The sequence below is a fragment of the Camellia sinensis genome, chromosome 13 (assembly GCF_055761805.1).
Source record: "Camellia sinensis isolate YWXY chromosome 13, ASM5576180v1, whole genome shotgun sequence".
In the NCBI taxonomy this organism is placed as follows: Eukaryota; Viridiplantae; Streptophyta; class Magnoliopsida; order Ericales; family Theaceae; genus Camellia; species Camellia sinensis.
In genome coordinates, this window is record NC_138973.1 from 30,998,140 (window position 1) to 31,008,929 (window position 10,790).

The 10,790-nt window shown below is 37.5% G+C and overlaps 1 non-coding gene across 1 annotated transcript; it reads right to left on the bottom strand.

Annotated features, from left to right (window-relative positions):
- Positions 1-218: 218 nt before the first annotated feature.
- LOC145806629 (small nucleolar RNA R71) lies at positions 219-327 on the bottom strand. Its single transcript, XR_014349939.1, has one exon. It is a non-coding gene; the product is annotated as a small nucleolar RNA R71 (small nucleolar RNA).
- Positions 328-10,790: the final 10,463 nt, after the last annotated feature.

The following is a 10,790-nucleotide window of genomic DNA, read 5'->3' on the forward strand; positions in this document are numbered from 1 at the left end:
GGAGGATCCTTACATGCATGTAAAGGATCTTCTTGAAATTTGTTCAACTTTTAGATTTCAAAATTTTTCTGAGGAGTCCGTTAAACTACAATATTTTCCCTTTTCTTTAAAGGATGAGGCAAAAGCATGGTTAAACTCTTTACCCTCTGGGTCAGTCACTTTATGGGAGTTTCTTGTAAAAAAGTTACTCTCTAAATTCTTTCCAATGGCAAAAACTAATGCTTTAAGAAGAGAAGTTTCTGATTTTTCGTAGAATGAACATGAAAATTTTTATGAAAGTTGGGAATGATTTAAAGACTTGACTTTAAAATGTCCCCACCATGGCCTTGAAACATGGAGACTTATGCAATATTTCTATAACGGTTTAACTTAGTCTCATCGAAACATGATTGAATCCATGAATGGTGGAGGTTTCTTGAGTCTTAGAGAGGATGTAGCCTATTCCTTGAAAATTATCTGAGAGTTCCCAACAGTGGGATTTCAATTCTTATAGGGATAAGTCAGATTCGTCATCTAAGAGAGGGGGATTATATGAAGTAAAAGATGATTATGAACTTAGGATGAAATTAGATAATCTTACCCGAAAAGTAGAGGCATTAGTTTTGAAAAAATCGATGGAGTCAACCAATCAAGTACAAAGTGATGTATGTTCTATGTGTTCTAGTCCAATACATACCACCCATCAATGGTAGGATATTCAGAATGCTATGCTGAGCAAGCAAATGCATTAAATAATTATGGGAAGCCATTTCCTAGTCCCTTCTCAGAAACATACAATCATAATTGGCGAAATCATCCTAATTTTTCATGGGGGCAAAATCAGCCCATCCAAAATGTTAGTGGACAACATGCACAACCACACAATCAATTTCCACCAGGGTTCCATCCTCCAACCCAAACATTTCCTAATCAACCTTACGTTAATCGACCTTCTGTCTCTCAATCCAATTTTCAGTCTGCTGCGCCTCGGCAACAGAGTTGATCTTTAGAAGATACATTACGTGCATTCATGCAAATGACTGGCCAATCCATTAGCAAAAACAAACTCAGCTATTTCTAAATTAGAAAGCCAAATAGTCCAGTTAGCCAACCAGATGTCTGAGAAAGAGAAAGGACGGTTTCCTAGTCAATGTATACCAAATCCTAAAGGGCAATTCGCCATAAATTCCCCTGACACTTCACAAGAGCAGGTCCAATCCATTGTTACCCTTAGGTCTGGAAAACAAGTAGACAATGAAGTACACATGCCAATAGAGGAGAGACCAGCTGAGTTAGACAAAGGAAAGAATCCAAAGGAACTTGTTAAAACTCAAGAACCTTCTGTCTCACAACCTACTGAAATAGAACCTAAAGTGGGGAGTTGTATTCCTAAAGCTCCTTTCCCTCAAAGGTTAGTTGCTCCTAAGAAAGGTGCACAACTAGGAGATGTTCTAGAAATACTTAAACAAGTTCAAATTAATATTTCATTCCTAGACGCTATTCAATAAGTACCTGCATATGTTAAATTTTTGAAAGACCTTGTAACTGTGAAGAGAAAGATTAATGTCCCTAAAAAGGCATTCTTAACAGAACAAGTTAGCTCCATTATTCAACGAAAAGTACCAGTCAAGTATAAAGATCCTGGTTGTCCCACAATTTCTTGTACAATAGGTGACCATCATATTGAGCAAGCGCTGTTAGATTTGGAGGCTAGTGTCAATTTACTTCCATATTCGGTCTACTTACAATTAGGTCTAGGAGAGTTAAAACCCACCTCTGTGATACTTAAATTGGCTGATAGATCTGTTAAAATTCCTAGAGGAGTCATTGAAGACGTTTTGATTCGAGTTGATAAATTTTATTTCCCAATAGACTTCATAGTACTAGATACTCAGCCTGCCCACAATTCAAATAATCAAATTCCAGTTATTCTAGGTCGGCCATTTTTAGCTACTTCTAATGTGCTAATAAACTGTTGGAATGGTGTTATGAAAATTTCATTTGGTAATATGATGGTTGAGCTCAATATTTTTGATATTAGTAAACAACCACCAACTGAAGAAGAAGCTAGTATTGTGTGCTTGATTGATAGTCTTGTCCATGATGAGTTCATTGAATCCAGTTATGAAGATCCCTTAGAGGCCTGCCTAGCTCATTTTGGATGTAATTTGGATATTGATGAGTCAATTGAGCAAGTTAATGCACTGTTAGATTCTATTCCAGTAATGAACATCAACAAATGGCAACCTAAACTGGCTCTTCTTCTAATTTCTTTAACATCATCACTTCCGTCCCTAGTGGAGCCACCTAAATTGGAATTAAAACCATTGCCTAATACCCTTAAGTATGTATTCTTTGGACCTTCTGAGTCTCTTCTCGTAATTATTGCTTCTGATTTGGAAGATGCTAATGAACACAAATTACTTGAGGTCCTAAAAGAACATAAGGAAGCAACAGGATGGTCCATTAATGATATTAAGGGAATCAGTCCTTCTATTGTTATGCATAGAATCCATTTAGAAGAGGATGCTAAACCCTCACGCGAGCCACAAAGACGCCTAAATCCTCACATGCAAGAAGTAGTTAGTGCCGAGATTCTTAAACTTTTAAATGCAGGTATAATTTATCCAATTTTCGATAGTACTTGGGTAAGTCATGTTCAAGTGGTACCCAAGAAATCAGGTGTTACAGTAGTGAAAAATGAGAACAATGAATTGGTTCTAACTCGTGTGCAAACGGGGTGCCAAATTCAATGACACGAAAAGATCATTTTCCCCTTCCGTTCATAGACTAATTGTTGGAAAGGTTAGCAGGTCATGCATACTATTGTTTTCTTGATGGATACTCTGGTTATAACCAAATTCTTATTACTCTACAAGACCAAGAGAAAACTACGTTTACTTGCCCTTATGGTACATTCACCTATCGTCGCATGCCTTTTGGATTGTGCAATGCCCCAACCACTTTCCAGTGATGCATGATTAGTATTTTCTCTGATATGGTTGAGCGTTTTCTAGAGGTATTCATGGATGATTTTTCAGTATTCGGGAATTCTTTCGATGAATGTTTGCACCATCTTATGTTAGTACTAGCCCGTTGTAAAGAAAAGAATCTTGTACTTAACTGGGAAAAATGTCACTTTATGGTAAAAAAAGGAATTGTTCTTGGACATGTAGTTTCAAATAAGGGTATTGAGGTTGACAAAGCTAAAATTGATTTAATTTCCAACCTTCCACCTCCCAAAAAACTGTAAAAGAAATTAGAAGTTTCTTAGGGCATGCAGGATTTTATAGACGATTCACTAAGGATTTTAGAAGATTTCTCGTCCTTTGTGTAGCTTGTTGGTCAAAGATGCACCGTTTGCATTTGATGATAAGTGCCTTCAGGCTTTTGAAAAATTGAAATCTAAGTTACCTTCTGCACCTATAATTCGACCACCTGATTAGAGTCAACCTTTTGAAATTACGTGTGACACGTCTGACCATGCAATTGGTGCTATTTTAGGGCAATAAATTGAAAAACTCCCTTATGTAATATATTATGCCAGTAAGACACTAAATGATGCACAACTTAATTATTCCACCACAGAAAAAGAGTTGCTGGCTGTTGTATTCGCCCTAGAAAAATTTCGCTCTTTTATGCTAGGGTCTAAGGTCATAGTCTACTCAGACCATGCAGCATTAAAATATTTAATGTCCAAGAAAGATGCCAAATCTCATCTTATTCGTTGGATATTACTCTTACAAGAATTTGCCATTGAAATTCGGGATAAAAAGGGATCCAAGAATGTGGTAGCAGATCACTTATCGCGACTGGTTGTTGATTTTTCACGAGACTCTAATCCCATTATTGAAAGCTTCCTTGATGAGCAATTAATGCATGTGACCCAATTATCTTCACCTTGGTTTGCGGACATTGTAAATTACCTTGTTACTAGCCAAATGGCAACGTTGGACTAAACAAGATAAGTCAAAATTTTTAGCTGCAACCAAGCATTTTTTCTGGGATGATCCATATTTATTCAAATATTGTCCTAACCAAATTATTCGGCAATGTATTCCTGAAAATGATCAACAAAGTGTAATATCTTTTTGTCATGATCACGCTTGTAGAGGCCATTTTAGTGCTAAAAAGATGGCAGCCAAGATTTTGCAATGTGGAGTTCATTGGCCTTATGTTTTTCGTGATTCATTTACATATTGCTCAGCCTGTGAGCAATGCCAACAATTAGGAAGTGTCTCTCGAAGAAATATGATGCCACTCAACCCGATTTTAATAGTCGAAATATTTGATGTGTGGGGTATTGATTTTATGGGACCATTTCCTAATTCTTTTGGTTAAGATTGAATGACACATTGTGGGCTTATCGTACTGCATTTAAAACTCCCATAGGAATGTCTCCTTATCGATTGGTCTATGGCAAGGCTTGTCACCTCCCTATTGAATTAGAGCATAGAGCTTACTGGGCTATAAAGCAACTTAACCTTGATTTGGATGAAGCAAGTACCAGTCGCAAGCTTCAAATTAATGAGTTAGAGGAAATAAGGAATGATGCGTACAAGTGTGCCAAGTCATGTAAGGATCGGATGAAAAAGGTGCATGATCAAAATATTCTAAGAAAATCCTTTATACCTGGTCAGAAAGTCCTTCTCTATAATTCACGTTTGCATTTATTCCTAGGGAAACTTCGGTCTCGATGGACTGGTCCTTTCTTAGTCCGCATGGTATACCCATATGGAGTTGTTGAAATTGAAAATCCTAGAAATGGTGAGGTGTTTAAGGTAAATAGGCAACGTTTGAAACCATTTCTAGAATTGAGAAGTGCAGTCGTTGGGGAAATTCTTTTAGATCTTATTTATCAGGATTAAACCCACATTTCCTTTAAAAAAAAAGAAAAGAAAAAAGAAACCACATAAATTAATAATAATAATGATAATAATATTGTTCATAATTTTGAATGTTTTTGAATCAAATGAGTGACTTAAATAAATTTTTTTCTCAATTTTACTATTAGATCTTTATCCCTTCATATATGCAGTACGATACGACGTATATTTCTATAGCACGTCAGGTGGCCTACGCCATTCTGGAACTGGACCCTCCACTTGCCTATCTTGACAGTGATAGCTGGTTTGAACACATATACCTTGCCACTCTTTGGGCTTTTGACATTGATGATTCTATTTTATTGGAGGGTGATTGGATACCACTTGATCCTTAACTCGAAGATGACCTTCAACGTTTTCTTTTGAATAATCCAATTATTAGCATTGAGATTAATCATTTTTATGTTCATCTAGTTATTTTTTTCTTTCATATATATTCCTTACAATTATTATTGGCGAAATCCCCAATTGTTCCGTTTGCTCATTATGAAGCATTTGAAACAATTTGGCACTATGAGATAGAATATGCATGAATGGAAGGTTGTTTGAATGTTGCTAAGATACATCAGACACAGGTGCAGCAGCACTCACAGCCGCACTCACACACTTCGGTGCAGTCTCAAGTGCAGCTAGAGGCAGAGTCAAAGCTTCAGTCTCAGCTTAATAAGAAGTCAGCATTGATAACTGATTCATCACAGCTGTAATGTTTGTTAAACAGTTAAAGTGGTTGTTAGCTGAATTGGTTAGTTAGTTAGTTGAGTTAGTTACTGAATTTGTTAATCAGTTACTGAGTTAGTTAGATATTGTTCTCTATAAATATCTTGAGCAGTGTATATGAATATTAATTGAATGGAATATAGAAAAAATATCTTCTATTCTTCTCGTGGTATCAGAGCCTTCCTAAACTCTTCCGAGTATTCTTCAAGAGTCATCCATGGCTGATCCTGTTTCTTTACCTTCAAGTCTTCAGTCTCTTCTATCCAATTTTGGTTCTCTCATCACTGTTAAACTTGATTCCACAAATTTTTTGATTTGGAGAAATCAACTCCATAATATTCTTCGAGCTACAGGTCTTCTTGGCTATGTAACAGGTGCAATCCCTTGTCCTCCATCTGAAATTCCTGATGCATCTGGAAAATTTGTTTCCAATCCTGCATATCTTCAATGGGAAGCTATTGATGCAAATCTGCTCACATGTTTAACTGCCACTTTATCTTCATCAGTCTATGCCTCTGTTCTTCATCTCCACAGTAGTTCTCAAGTTTGGAAAACCTTAGAGAAGAAATTTACTTCTGTCTCTCGATCTCATATTCATCAACTGAAGAACCAGCTTCATACCATTCGAAAACAATCTTCTTCAATTGACTGCTACCTTTCACAGATCAAAGCAGTTTCAGATCAGTTAGCTCTGTCTGGTGCAAAGGTTGAGGATGAAGATCTCATTCTTCTTACCTTAAATGGCTTACCAGACGAATATGATGCCTTCAAAACATCCATTCGTACCAGATCCAATGCTGTCTCTATGGAAGAATTGTGTTCCTTACTTGGCTCAGAAGAAATTCACATTGAAAGCAAGATCAAGCATGCTTCCAAACCTGATTTGCATGTTGCTTATTCAGCACCTAAAGGTTCTACTTCTGTTTTTGCTTCTGGTTCTGATTTTGAAGGACAACGCTCCATTCTTGGATCATATCCTCATCCTCCTTTTACTGGTAGATCTCAATACAGAGGAGGTCGAAGTGGTAGGTTTTTTCGTGGCAACAAATCTCATAATCGATTTTCTAACAATCGTTCCAGAGCATCAGCCTATTCTGGTTCTGCTTCCTCTATTTGCCAGATCTGTGGCAAATCTGGTCATCTTGCATTGGACTGTTGGCATCGGCTTGATCCACAATATCAACCTTCTGCATCTCCCAAGGCCTATGCTGCTGCAGTAACTTTAATCTCATAATCGATTTTCTAACAATCGTTCCAGAGCATCAGCCTATTCTGGTTCTGCTTCCTCTATCTGCCAGATCTGTGGCAAATCTGATCATCTTGCATTGGACTGTTGGCATCGGCTTGATCCACAATATCAACCTTCTGCATCTCCCAAGGCCTATGCTGCTGCAGTAACTTCTTCCTCTTCAGATTCTCCTGTTCCACCTTGGTACATTGATTCAGGAGCAACAACTCATCTTACACATGATTTGACCAATCTTCAGCAGTATCAAACCTATCAAGGCTCAGATCAGGTTACAGTAGGCAATGGCTCAGTTTTACCTATTCAACATGTTGGAAGTGGTATTCTTCCTACACCTCAATTTTCCTTTCATCTGTCCAATCTTTTGCATGTTCCTTCTATATCATCCAATCTGTTATCTGTTCATCAATTAACCAAGGATCATAACTGTTGTGTTATTTTTGATTCTGATTCTTTTGTCATTCAGGACAAACACACAAAACAGATTCTGCATAAAGGATCAAACATCAATGGCCTTTATCAGTTGTCTCCCTCCTCTACTTTCTGTCCTAAGCAACCACAGGTTTTTCAGTCATCCACTACTTCAGTCTCTCCAATCTCTGATTTGCTGTGGCATCAAAGATTGGGTCACCCTTCTATTTCCAAACTTCAACACCTGGCATCTCATCTTCCAAATAAAAAGAGTTTTAATAAAGTCCTAGATTGCACTGACTGCTATGTGTCAAAAAGTCATAGACTTCCTTTCAAATTGTCTTGCTCTTCTAGTGATAGTCCTTTTTCTCTTGTTCATGCTGATGTATGGGGGCCTTTTACTATTAATAATGCTCCTTTTCGCTTTTATGTTTTGTTTGTTGATGATTGTAGTAGATTCACTTGGATCTATCCCTTACATTTTAAAAGTGAAGTCTATGAAAAATTGCTTGAGTTTAAAGCCTATGTTGAAAATCAATTTCACACTTCTCTTAAAATTTTAAGAACTGATGGAGGGACTGAATTTGTAAACAAAAAGGTTGCTTCTCTTTTCTCTTCACATGGTATTCTTCATCAAACCAGTTGTCCTTATACACAAGCACAGAATGGTGTTGCTGAGAGAAAGCATCGCCATATCACTGAAACTGCTATCACTCTACTTCATCAATCTTCTCTATCTTTGACATATTGGTTTGATGCTGTTGCTACAGCAGTATTTCTCATCAATAGAATGCCTAGTTCTGTTCTGTCTCACAAATCTCCATTTCAGATTTTGTTTAACACTCTTCCAGATTTTTCTTTCTTCAAAGTCTTTGGTTGCCAGTGTTTTCCTTGGTTAAAGCCTTATACTACTCACAAGCTTCAACCTAAGTCCTTATCTTGTGTCTTTTTAGGTTATCATCCCACCATCAAAGGCTATAGGTGTTTAGATCCTATTAGTGGCAAAATCTTTGTTTCTAGGCATGTCATCTTCAATGAAACCTGCTTTCCTTTTGCTTCTTCTTCTCTTTTCTCTTCATCTTCAACTAGCTCTTTGTCTCAGATTCATAATGTCTTCTGGCCTTCTTCTTCTCTTTCTTCTGAGTCTTTTACTGACCCTTCTGCATCTCCATCTCCTTCTTCTCCTCATGCTACATCTACCTCTCATTCTCCTCATGCTAGTCCTATTAATTCTACTTCTCCAGCAGCCTCATCACCTCTGAGTTCTTCTTCTCCTTCTCATGCTATTCCTATTCATTCTATTTCCATTGATCTTCCTCTACCTTCTGGTTTGCCTTCTACTCTGGTTCCTTCCTTGGTTTCCTCTAATGTTCATCCCATGCTCACTCGATCCAAAACAAAACCTCCTCTGTGTCTTACAACCACCTCCTCTTCTTATCTTTACACTGAACCTCCTACTGTTCAAGCTGCCTTAGGTTCTCCTGTGTGGCTTACTGCTATGCAGGAAGAATTTCAAGCCTTGCAGCAACAAGGCACTTGGGATCTTGTGTCTCTTCCTCCTCATAAAATAGCAATTGGTTGTAAATGGGTGTATAGAATCAAGAGAAATTCTGATGGTTCTGTGGCAAGATATAAAGCTAGATTGGTGGCAAAGGGATATCTTCAACAAGAAGGTGTTGATTTCCATGAAACTTTTAGCCCTGTGGCTAAACAACCTACAATTCGTATTTTTCTTTGTTTGGCTCTTCATTTTAATTGGCCTATTCATCAATTAGACATATCTAATGCCTTTCTTCATGGAACATTAGATGAGGAAGTGTATATATTACAACCTCCAGGTTTTATTCAGTCTTCTAATCAAGTGTGCAAACTCAAGAAAGCCTTGTATGGACTTAAACAAGCTCCTCGAGCTTGGTATTCTACTTTCTCTAAATTCCTTATTTCTCAAGGCTTTGTTAATAGTCATTCAGATTCCTCTCTTTTTGTTCAACACACTTCCATCAGTTTGCTTATTCTTGTTGTCTATGTTGATGACATTCTAGTCACTGGTAGTGATCCTGCTCTTCTTGCACAATTTATTCAGCATATGCATACCGTGTTCTCCATGAAGGAATTGGGGACTGTGTCCTATTTCTTGGGCATCTCCGTTAATGCCTTATCTCAGGGTTACTTCTTATCTCAAACTAAGTATGCCACTGAGCTACTTCACAAAGCTGGTTTAACTGATTGTAAACCTTGCTCCACTCCTTTAGCTGTGAAGGCTTCTTATTCTCCTTCTTCTTCTTCAGATGAGCTGCCATTTTCTAATCCTTCTTTGTATAGGAGTATTGTTGGTGGTCTCCAGTATCTCACTATTACCAGACCTGATTTAGCCTTAGCTGTTAACCAAGCATGTCAGCATATGCATCTGCCCACAAATGCTGATTTTCAAGCTGTTAAACGTTTGTTGAGATATGTAAAAGGTACTCTTCATCATGGGCTACACTTTATTGCTGGTCCCTTATCTCTTCATGCTTTTTCTGATTCAAACTGGGCCGGTGATAGTGTTGATCGAAAGTCCACTTCAGGTTACTGTGTCTATTTGGGTTCTAATCTAATTTCATGGAGTGCTAAGAAACAACCTATTGTTTCTAGATCATCTACTGAGGCAGAGTATAGAGCATTAGCTAATGCAACTGCTGAATTAACCTGGCTGCAGCAATTGTTAAAAGATATGCATATTTTTCCATCTTCTGTTCCTGAGCTCTGGTGTGACAACATTTCTGCAATGGCATTGGCTTCTAATCCAGTTTTCCATTCACGCTATAAACATATAGAAATTGACTGCCATTTTATTCGGGATAAAGTTGTTGCCAAAGTGATTGCTTTGAAATATGTTCCTACAACAGATCAAGTGGCTGACATTTTCACCAAAACTCTTTCTACCTCTCGGTTTCTTTATTTGAAAGACAAGCTTCTTGTGCAGCCTTGCCCCATCAGCTTGCAGGGGAGTGCTAAGATACATCAGACACAGGTGCAGCAGCACTCACAGCCGCACTCACACACTTCGGTGCAGTCTCAGGTGCAGCTAGAGGCAGAGTCAAAGCTTCAGTCTCAGCTTAATAAGAAGTCAGCATTGATAACTGATTCATCACAGCTGTAATGTTTGTTAAACAGTTAAAGTGGTTGTTAGCTGAATTGGTTAGTTAGTTAGTTGAGTTAGTTACTGAATTTGTTAATCAGTTACTGAGTTAGTTAGATATTGTTCTCTATAAATATCTTGAGCAGTGTATATGAATATTAATTGAATGGAATATAGAAAAAATATCTTCTATTCTTCTCAAATGTTAACTGTAGCTCGACTTTTCGTGTCTCCTTTCGGAAGACGAATAAGCCCTACAATATCGAACTCCCACGGTTCTAAATTTGATCTCACAAGTGCAATGTGAAATAGATAAACACCAAAGAGTCCCAATCTGGCAAATCTTTTGAAAAATCAATTTTGAATCAAATTGCTAAAAATTGACTACTTTGCCAAATACAAAGTCGAGACCTAAATAATTTTTGGAGAA